The sequence below is a fragment of the Manduca sexta genome, unplaced genomic scaffold (assembly GCF_014839805.1).
Source record: "Manduca sexta isolate Smith_Timp_Sample1 unplaced genomic scaffold, JHU_Msex_v1.0 HiC_scaffold_3739, whole genome shotgun sequence".
Taxonomy (NCBI): Eukaryota; Metazoa; Arthropoda; class Insecta; order Lepidoptera; family Sphingidae; genus Manduca; species Manduca sexta.
In genome coordinates, this window is record NW_023594840.1 from 1 (window position 1) to 11,665 (window position 11,665).

The 11,665-nt window shown below is 37.2% G+C and overlaps 1 pseudogene; it reads left to right on the top strand.

Moving 5' to 3' along the window:
- The first annotated feature begins 849 nt into the window (after positions 1 to 849).
- Positions 850 to 11,056, top strand: LOC119193206 (annotated as a pseudogene).
- The last annotated feature ends 609 nt before the right edge of the window (positions 11,057 to 11,665 follow it).

An 11,665-nucleotide genomic window follows, 5' to 3' on the forward strand; every position in this document is an offset into this window, starting at 1 on the left:
GGATTCGAACCCGGAACTGTAAAATGGTAGTTACTACTACGTACGCAAAACAACTACGTTATCGAGGGTGTCAATAATTATGAAATGATGTATAAAGAAGTAATGTTTAACATACAAAGTATACCATAGGTTTTTCGCCTTTACGAAAACAATGCTCGCTTTGTCCTAATATAGTTGGCAGATGTGAGTAATTTAGCGTAGTTTAAATCAGATGCGCCGCTCAATCTGGCCAGGTCAAGGTGTTCGCATGATTGATGTTATTATTGTCAGCCCTAGCGTTATTTGTGGATACAGGTCATATATTAGATGGTGTGTTCTACGTCTCCTTTCATTTCCTATATAATTGATATACGTTTCAATAGAAATGTTAACTTGATAATGGAAATACAGGTTATAGTTAATAACTCACCAGAATTAGGATATTTGTATCCGCCTGGATAGCGACCACCGTACACAAGGTGTAAAACCCTCCATAGTCCCTCCATAACACTCTCTCGTCTCTCGACTCGTAAGTGTATCAAGTTCTGGAACCAATCTGATTATATCCGGTTTCAAAAAGGCCGGAATACTTGTATCGACTGGATATTGGTAATCATCTCGCGTTAGTTGACACTATCTGAACCCTACTATACTTACCATCAGGAGCAAATGTGAAATGGGATCATTTGGCCGTGCCCGAAAAAATCAAATTCTCCTCTTTTCCTCCTATATTGTGTTAGCATCGTTTCTTGAGATGGCATTTATGCGATTTATTATGTACACCCCAAACTAGAATTTGCCCAGGACCCCTTAACTCTCGGTCCGCCCCTGCCCATCCAGATTCTTCCTTCCTCCTCTATCAATTACAAAATATGTAATTTCCTTATGTTCAGGGCTTTGTTCTTCAACCAGTTCTCGTATTACACAACGGTGCTGTTGCCGTGCACCGTCAGCGGGCTGGCGGTCTACTTCAGAACCACCACACCGAAGAGTGATGGTCGTGAACCTGTTTGTTAATTTGGTGAGTGGTTTTGTTTGTATGTATCACGTGAGGCTTGTTTGAAGTATTATTCCAAATAGAATGTCGATCAACGATGATGTAATTTATAGTTCTATAGTAGAGACAACCTTGAGTTAGGGCAAAGATTAAGAGACAGAGAACTTTTATGATAATTTATGGTCGTTGTATCCTTATTCATGTTAGGGTTGACACTGCACTATAAAATGTAATAGAAATGACCGATTGTTTAGTTACGAATTATATGTTTTACATGTCGTGCCATAGTAAACATTTGCTTTATGCTCTTTAGCGTTGCCTCCCGCCTAAAAGTCTTCTAGGATAAAATCTGAGATGGCAGTCCTTATGGATCCATGGCGTCTCAAAATAAGCTTAGCAATTTTGGAGATTCATCCGACAAATAAACAAATGGCTAACGATGAAAGTAAATTAAATTTAGTATGTGAAACGCACCAATGACCTATAAGAAGACTTTATTCCAAAATCAGGCGTTTGATTACAATCAAGTTAATTTATTTGTATGGTCTATTGGTTATTATTTATTATAATATGAGCTATGGCAACGCGTATCTTTACATGCGTTCTTGCTCGATGTAACATGTAAGTAAAAAATTGTGGCCTTGGCAAAATACTTCCATAGAAAACGTTTTTATCTACATTTGCGTCTTGTATATCGATTAAGTAATATTTGTGCGATAATTTTATCTTCATATCTCGTGCCGCATTGGAAGTATTCGAAAGGAATTTACGTGAATTATGTTTGAGATGTATTTATAATATTGTCGATATTGCATACACTTTATTGCTTACTGTTAATAGAGAATAAGCTAGGAAATCTTGGTGTTCTAATATTTTCATAACAAAAGCAATGATGAAACCTCTTTCTTCTTTAAATCTTTCTAACCTGGAGGGTTATATTGGTGCAACCTGTTGACGTTTTCTCGTCTGTCATATCTCGTGACGTGATCGGTTGTGGCTTATATATATCTTATTATAAACGTTAAATAAGTTAGAGCCCATCACGTCACGGGATGATATACGAGAAAAAGTCCACATGTTGCACCAATAAAATCAAAGAAAAATTTTGAATACTAATTTCAATCAGTCAAAATTACAGGCGTGTTCTTTCGAGGAGATAAAAGTGCAATGTTTTTTAAACCATCTTATGAATTCAATCCAGAAATGTATTATTATCAATTTCTTGGTAATTAAAACCTAAATGTAAATGTTTAATGAAAAATCAGTATTCGCAGGTAGCGAGGTGAGGAAGGGGTCTTGATATCGATCTTTGACATCTGACTTTTCGAATTAGCACACGTGTAATAAGCGTTCGTTTTAGCGATTGAGGAAAATATTGACAGAAAACAAATAAAAAATCGTGCTAGTTGAGAGATCTCAATAGATAAGATTTTTAAGTCTGTATTATATCCAGTGGTATCCTAAAACAATTATTCCCGTTTTTGCCTGCGGTTCCGCCTGTGTTAAACAGTTTTCCCGCGATAAAAAGTAGCCTATAGCATTCAGGATTAAAATAGTTTCGTCTAGTTGTCTTCGTCTGTAGTCTTGTCTTTATCTGTTGTATTGTCTTAGTCTATTAACGCTATCATGTAGTTATCCTATAACATAATAGGTAGCACTTCTCAGGACAGATTTATGCAGACTATGTCAGAAGTGTAAACTGAACTTCGAAGGCCCCCTAGAATGTGGTGTAAGAAGCGACACTAAAGTCATTGTTGGTAGATTGAATTAACTGTGATTGGGTGAAAGATCGATGTCTCAATCACGTGGTTATATCTCGACCGAACATTCAAACTCAACATTTTCTTTATTCAAATAGTCTTTCAAAAGCTCTTTACAATCATCATGATTCTACTACCGCGTTGAAAACTGTTGTCGCTGTGATGAAGAAGCGGTACAAGAAACACAATCTGTTAACTGTTAATTACAAAACGACATGGACGTTCGCGTTGTGTTTCATGCCATATTCTAGGGGCCCAGAGCATTTAATATCTCGAGTAAATATATCGGAGATGGCACGCATCCGTTATTCGTGATACCAATCGATATAAATACTATTCGATAACAACATTGTATGTAACTTGAATGCATGATTGTTACAAAATCTTGTGTTCGGAACTTGCCGATTAAACAAATGAAGAATATTAACAGTCGAGAAGTTCAGTTTTACATCAGATTTAAATTTTAGATTGGATTTTGTCAATGGCCTTTATTAAGACAAGTTGCTTCAAATTTGAAATCCTTTTCTACATTCTTGTTTTCGCCATTTTAAAATGGTTCGTACATACTTTGTAGAATCATATAGCTAGATATCATCGCTTTAATCCTTAATCTGTTCTTCCTAATCCCTACTATAGAAATTACTCAACGGAATTCAATTAACAATTACGAGTCACGACAATGATTTACGCAATAGATATTTTGCCAAAATTGTTTTATAAATTTCGGTCCGCAATGATTAGTCTATAAACCGTTTTCATTTACGAAGACTCGCCCCAATACCTTTTGAGCGTGGGTGTTGCGGGGTGTCGCGGGGTAAGGGGACTGATCCAAGTCTATGCCTTGACGCTGTCCATCGTAGTGTGCGTGTGCACTTATGCTGTTCACGCACACTGCAAGCGATAAAGGAAAATTGTGGGGCGCGTCTTCGTGAATGAAATGACCTATATCTAAGTATATTATATAACATGTATATAATTTATTTAATGCCTAGCTCTTGCTGGCAGTTTCGCTTGTGTGACAGGTTTTCCTGAGGTAAAATAGAGTCTCTATTTTAAGTTATACTTCTAGCAATATATCGTAAACTGTATTTAACTTATAAAGGCACTTTTGCGTGATACGTGTTAAAAACATACAGACAGACAAAAATTCTAAAAACTTGTGGCTTCTGTTGTCCTAATAAATGCATTCCCCTAGCATATTGGTTTTTTCTTCAATATTTATAATGTAGACATCGGCCTGTTATGATTTTATTAAGATATTACGTATAATGTAATAAAAACTAATATTAAAAAAATCATGTACGAGATCGATCAAATACATTATGCATCGTGGATGGCCTTAACCGTGCCAAACCGGTTTGCAGTTTTTCGGAGGTTGTTGCCATTTGCCGTTAACAAATTTATACGATAGATAAACAGTTTAACAACATAATATCCGGCCATTGTTTGATATGTTAAAACGTACTCATCTAATTAATTCGTTGGGTAAAACATGAGTACTAAAATTATATTAATTAATATTATTTATATTCTCCGTAATTATGTAATTACAGATTGAAATATATATTGAGGTGATACAGTATTTTTGACTGTTTTATGAAAAATCACAGACGGGCAAAGGTCTCGGAAATTTTCAGTTGTTAGTCGGTGTATTCTGACAAAGTGGGAAATAATTAAGTTACCTAATAGAATGTTGATAACAGTAGTGAACTGATTGGTATGGATTTTGTTCTAAATTTGATACATTGGCGATTGTTATCAACCATTTAAAGGTCACTGAACGCCAAATGACTAGTCTTTAGCAGTTCAAAGGCATGATCGATATCTACTTTACCGATGTTAATGTGAATATAGAAATTTGTTTTCATCTTGACAATATGCGTACGCCAACTACAGATACAATTTTCGCAGGTGCGAAGATCTCACGCAATTTTGTTATACAAAAATACTAAAAGTTCCTTGCCAAGAGATAACTTCGCCTTGATTCTCTGCTTGGCTACAAAATACAAAAATGTTCTCTAAAGTGAAACTTCATGTGCATGCATACTCTACTTTTCGTGAGGAAAGAATCTAGTAGCGAAAACAAACTTATCCGGTTGAAAATGTAGATTCATGTATATTTTTCCAGGTCTTCGAATACTGGTTGAGGACATTAGAAATGAAAGGATGGCTTCGGCGGACGGCGGGCAAGGAGACTCTAATATTTATGCTGAGCAGCGCTGTCCTTTTCTACCTCATGAGGTTGGAGAGAGAGAACAATAAGAGGACGCCGTTGTTCTGGTGAGTTATTTAAATACGCCATGGATTTTAATAAAAATCGATTCAATAACAAACGACGTAAGATTCTAGGAATTCTTGATTCAATTTTTTTTTTAATTTGATTTGTGTTTAAAATACTGAATTAAACTTTTTTTGTGCCATAATTAACTATAATATTATACAGAGTAGAAAAAAATGTAAATAAAGAATATTTACCGTTTTGAAAAAATCTTTATCAAGTTTAGTACTTAATTGTTATCAATGTATTAGAGATTTAAAATAGGTAAAAAAAATCAGAATTAATTTTATCGCTTTAAGATTTTCTTAGATACAGGCTTATTACGTTACATAGACAAAATTATACTTCTTTTAGGTTCTTCACGCCGCCGCGCTGTCAAAGAGCAAGGCGAACCTGTGAAGGGCATCATGGGGCGGCCCCGCCTGTCCACACAAAGGGCCTTGCATCAACTATGTATTAAAAGTAAGTGAACGGATATTAAGAAGCATATAAAAAAGGTAAAAATAAACACATCACGACTTTATACCTAAAAGGGTAAGCAGGGGTCGATCAGAGAACAAAATATTTCCCATGTGTGTTCTGTGTCATGACGTGATAGCGGGACTAGCGTATCGCCATTTCATTTTCATTTTGATAACACAAAACCCTAATAATATCACTGCCCGACCCGGGATTCGTACTCGCGACCTCAAAGCTGTGTCGTACCGCGCACAGAAAACAACTACACCATCGAGGCAGTTTCATTTTTATTGGTGCAATGGGTAAACGAGTTAGCGGCACGTCTTATAGTAAGTGGCGCCCGCTGCCCTTGGACTTTGGTAATGTCAGGTTCAGCCAAACCGCTGGTTATGGTAAACAAAGTGTGAGTGTAAATACAAGATTTAAAAGTAAAATGACGTCTCGCTAATTCCAACAATTTCCTTGAATAATTTAGGTATTATATATAATTAGGTTTCGTCTGCGGTTTAAATAGCTTGATAGATTTTCCAGGTTATATATTTTCAGTTCCTGAGATTTGTGCATTTAAATAAACAAACTCTTCAGCTTTATATATTAGTATAAATATGTAAACTAGTTGTGCAAGGCAAACGTTGCTGAATGGAAACTTTGCTTAATTCCTATATATTTTTGGTGATCTTTGCATACTACGCCATTAGACTACGCATTTACCAAACAAAAGATTAATAAAACGAATTCAACTGTTTTAAGTTTGACACGGATTTAACAAAACTTGTATTCAATCAGTTATAAGAAAATAAGTTTTATCTATAAAGCAACAAACTCCATTTTCAATAAACGATCCCAATCGCTTATTACGATCTACCTAAAAATAGACCAATCAGGTCTTTTGACATACATACGAATGAGTCATTTTGATTGGTTCATTCTCGGAATCGTATTGAAGATTGAGATTGGGATCGTGTATTGAAAATGGCTGTCATGATTTTTGAATTTAACGGCGAAGCAAGAAAGCGTAATGATTTTGACACTTTATTTATGTTCCCATTTTAGGGTCAACTATATTTTAGATTATTTTTAACCGACTTCAAAAAGAGTTATCTATTCGACGTGTATTTTTTTTCTTAAGCCTTATCTATACTATTATAAAAAGCTGAAGAGTTTGTTTGTTTGTTTGTTTGTTTGTTTGAACGCGCTAATCTCAGGAACTACCGGTCCAAACTGAAAAATTCTTTTTGCGTTGGATAGCCCTTTGTTCGTGGAGTGCTATAGGCTATATATCATCACGCTATACCCAATAGGAGCAGGGCAGTAATGGCTAATCTCAGGAACTACCTTTCCAAACTGAAAAAATCTTTTTGAGTTGGATAGCCCTTTATTCGTGGAGTGCTATAGGCTATATATCATCACGCTATACCCAATAGGAGCGGGTGCAGTAATGGCTAATCTCAGGAACTACCGGTTTCAACTGAAAAATTCGTTTTGTGTTGGATAGCCCTTGTGGACCGCTATAAGCTATATATCATCACGCTATGACCAATAGGAGCGGAGCAGTAATGGCTAATCTCAGGAACTACCGGTTTGAACTGAAAAAATCTTTTGTGTTGGATAGCCCTTTGTTCCTGGAGTGCTATAGGCTATATATCATCATGCTATGACCAATAGGAGCGGAGCAGTAATGAAACATGTTGCAAAAACGGGGAAAATTATGGGTTTGAGAGCTTCCGTTGCCTGCGCTGCGTAAACGGTTAAAGTTATGCAACAATGATGTATGACGGGATTGTTTCACTTAAAAGTTCTAAATAATATAACAAAAGTCCCCGCTGCATCTGTCTGCCTTAACGTGTTAAACTCAAAACTACCTAACGTATTAAGATGAAATTTGGTATGGAGACAGTTTGAGACCCTGGGAAGAACATAGGCTCCCGGAAACTGCTATTTTTATAACGGAAAACTTTAGCCTGAAAAACTTTATAACGCGGGCGGAGCCGCGAGCAAAAGCTTAGTATAATATAAATATCAATCCTGTATTATAAAATGTCCTACTGTTCGGCACGGGCTTCCTCCACTACTAAGAGGGATTAGACCAATTCTAAAGCCTTATTCTTTCAAAACAAAAAATTAAATTAAGCATATTTAATTCCGCAGGGCACAGCGCAATTGTTCGGCGTGGGTTGTGCCATGACTATGTTGAGGACCATCATCCCCAAGATCCTGACGCCGGCGAAAGCGTTCAAGTCGTTGAGACTGTCGCATCTCAAGCTGGGCGTGTTCTTCGGCGGATACATCGGTATTTATAGAGTAAGTTTCTTCACCATATAGTAAGCACTTTAAAAAGCAAGTTTAAGCAACTTGCATATTCTGCGGTGTATTGCAGAAATTGTGCTGCAGGGGAACCAACCGGAACCAACAAAATTTTGAAAGTGGTCTATGAGAAAGAAAAGTTTGGGAACCTATGGTTTATAGACAGTGTACGCGGACAAGCATGTATAAATTGTATCTATCGTTTTACGTCGCTTGAATTGTTATAATATCATAATATTGTTCAGTCAGTTCGCATTCGCTCGTCAATCATTCCGCGCGTACTTGTGGCGGTACAATTAGTATATACACCGCCATTTCTTCAAGATTAATGGAACTGCGAGAAGACCGATACGGCATCGACACAATTGTAGTGATAAGGCACAGCGATCACACTAGATGGCGATAGATGACATCTGCCTGACTGAACATCTTCTTCTATAGAGAATGCGAACATCTGTTCCTCTACAGTGGCGTCAACCTTTACGCCGCTACATACTCATTATAATATCAAAGTATTTTCAATATATTAATTATCTATAAAAAAAAGGACTATCTCAATAATATAGTTGTATCACAAACCCATCGATATATATGTACTACGTACTAGATTTGGCGTACATTTACTTTGTTCAACTGAATTGACCTGCAATTCATTTAAACTGACTTTAGTATGGTCAATATTGACAGCTAGTTGTGTACGGTGACTCTCATGATATAAGAACTCGAGTCTAAGTGTAAACCTGGATTTGAATAAAAAATATTAGTTAAATAAGTAACATTATTTGTTGTTCAAGTGAATAAATAGGTTATAACACTGATCTATTGGTTGTCACTTTAGTTGAGATTTTGAATAAATAGTTTATATTGACGTTCGTGTCTATAGAATATACGTCAATGATTACGCGTACCGTACCGCGTTTTGCTCCTTGGAGCAAAGCATGTTGCTGAGCTGGGGCACGATTGCGGCTGCAATATCTTACAAATGGATATGTACTTACTTGTCTATTGTCTATTGTTATATCTTAAGTTATACTGTGTGTTAATTGTAGCCTAAATAAACTTTTGTTTTATCTTTATCTTATCTACCCCGCGCGTTGTTAGTGCGTAGAGTGTTAAGGCGCGTGTGTGTGTGTGTGTGTGTGCGCAGCTGGTGGTGTGTTTGCTGTGCCGCGCTGGCGACTCGGCGCTGCACGCGCTGCCGGCCGGGCTGCTGGCCGGCGCCGCGCTGCGCGCCGCGCCCTCCACGCCCATCGCGCTCGCGCCCTTCACCTCCTCGCTGCAGGTACACTACCTACACACTATCCTAACTCGCGCTTAAGGTTATAGCTTAAGGTCCATTTTTCATACATTTTGTTTCACCTTTAATCTGGGTAACTAAACAATTTCGTCGTATTAAATTTTAAAGGCTGAAATATCCATGCATATTAATTATTTTTACGTTTTTCTTTCAACTGCGAGAACTAGTCACTAACTAGACATGAATTTAAATTCTTTACTTGTCAATACTTGTTTAGTTACCCAGATTAAAGGTGAAACAAAATGTATGAAAATGGACCTTAAGCTATAACCTTAACGAATTACTTCATATTATATTATTTGGTTTCTTAACACACAGGCTCAGGGGCCTTATGAGAGAATAAGGGAAAATTAGGGATAGAGATCCCGCAAGTTATTTTAACAGTGCGTAACAAGCACGTAACACGCATCATGTTTAGGACTATAGAAATTGCTTACATAGAATACCATTCCACGCACATTTCACGAAGATAATATGACGCGACCGCGTTACGCGTTTACACTATCATACAGAATAAGGGCCCAGCTTAATTTGCGTAACTCTGGCAATTATTTTCTATAGCTTTTATTTAATAAAGATTTTTTCATTCATCTATTCAGTCATCAATAACATGATTCCATTTAGCAGTTATCGGTCGTCCTATGTGAGCTTTCAACAGTTTTGTGACTGCATGATTATCTCTCAAACTCTTGACAGCCATGGAGACAGGTAGGTTACTTAAGAAGCACGTCTACTCATTTCTTGAACTTACGCTATTTGTGTGTCGTCATTTCAGCTTACACAACACTAAGAATAATATTATTAGCTCTACATACTACACTGTCACTGCTAAACACTGCTTTCTCTATTACAGAAGGATGAGGCCTTAGTCCATCACGCTGGCATTATGCGACTAGTAAACTTCACATGCTTTTAATATTCTTATAGAGAACTTCTAAGGTGTACAGGTTTCTCACGATGTTTTTTCTTCACCGTTAAAACAAGCAATAATTCACAAAAAATATATAATTTTAGACAACTCAGAGAATTGTGTCCCTTGGGTTTTAAACCTGCGGTTATTCGTCTTAGCAGTCCGTTCCATAACCAACTAGGCTATCGCCGCGTAACACAATGAATGTCTACCATAAACTACTGTACTTTCCAGATCTTAGGTTCGTGGTGCTACCAGCGCGGCATGATCCCGGAGCAGCTGCCGCTGGTGGAGCTGCTGTACTGCGTGTGCCAGGGGCTGCTGTTCCACGCCAGGGTCATGCACGAGGACGTCTGCCCGCGGTACATCATCAACCTTATGCACACCGTCACCAGTACCAAGTGAGACACTTTATATAATATTTTTAGCAAATATAAATTAATTCATATTTAAAACGTTTTCCTTTTTGAATTTTATTTTTGGTGACTACCACTAATGCATCAACTTTTCGCCATGAGTATTATGTTATGATGAAGCGGTGGAGCGAACCTATCGCCATATCGAGCACAAATACCACCTTCGAGGTTTTGAAATTAAACTAATTTTCCGGATTCTATCGCGGTTTTTTGTTTTTTATATTTCTCCCGACGTTTCGAAGACTTTGCAGCCTTCATGGTCACGGGGGGGACTGAGGTGTTGTTCATCCGCAAAGTCTGTTACAATATCTACCTACATTTTACACTTAAAAAGTTGTATAATTTGTAAAATGTAGGTAGATATTTAGCAACGACTTTCGGATATTCAATCAAACATCAATTAAAACGGCCCAATGTCTAACGATCGCGTAAATATAAAGAAATCAACACACCTTCGAGGTTGTTACTGTTCTGAAACTCAATACCGCTGATCCAGCGTCAGCACCCAAGTTCCGTCAGGCGATAGTCAGTCTTTCAAACTAACGTATGCATTTTGGTATTTCCAGAGCGGACCAGATCCAAGCGGCGTTCGTAAAGAAGATGCTCAAATATTTGAACTAACCCATACACCAGGGGTCGGGTCGTAAAGTGATTATGATATAGTTAACAAATTCGACTTAGCTACTTTTTTTTAAGCCGACGATATTTAACTGGTTTGGCTTACCCAATTTTTCCGAAATGGGGCAATTTAAATGTTTGACATATCGTTATAATTATTGCAAGTAATTATGTAAAAATGACACTTCTAGAACCTCATTAATTTTGTTGGCTATTATATTTTTCGTCGGGTATAGGCTATATTATGAATTGTGTGTTCAAATTATGATTTTGGGTGCTTTGGTAGACATATAAATAGTATAGATAAGTTACAAGTAACTTCAAAAGATTGTACGTTGAAACGTAGCTCGCGATAGAGACTATCGACCGTAAAAGACTATTGTGGCCTATTGGCTATATGGCCGGTCTATTGTGGCCAGTGTAACTACTGGACATAAGATTTAACATCTCCTGTCTCAGGAAGGCGACAGCGGAATACCAAGCAATACTTTGTAAATTCAAGGTGATGGTATTTTTACTGTTTATGGGCGGTCGTATCGCTTACCATCAGGCGAACGGCAAGCTCGTCTCGTCATTCAGATCAATAAAAAATACTATATAGGCAGAGATAAGTCTATGGCACGTTTACTAAAACGTTACTTTGCAAA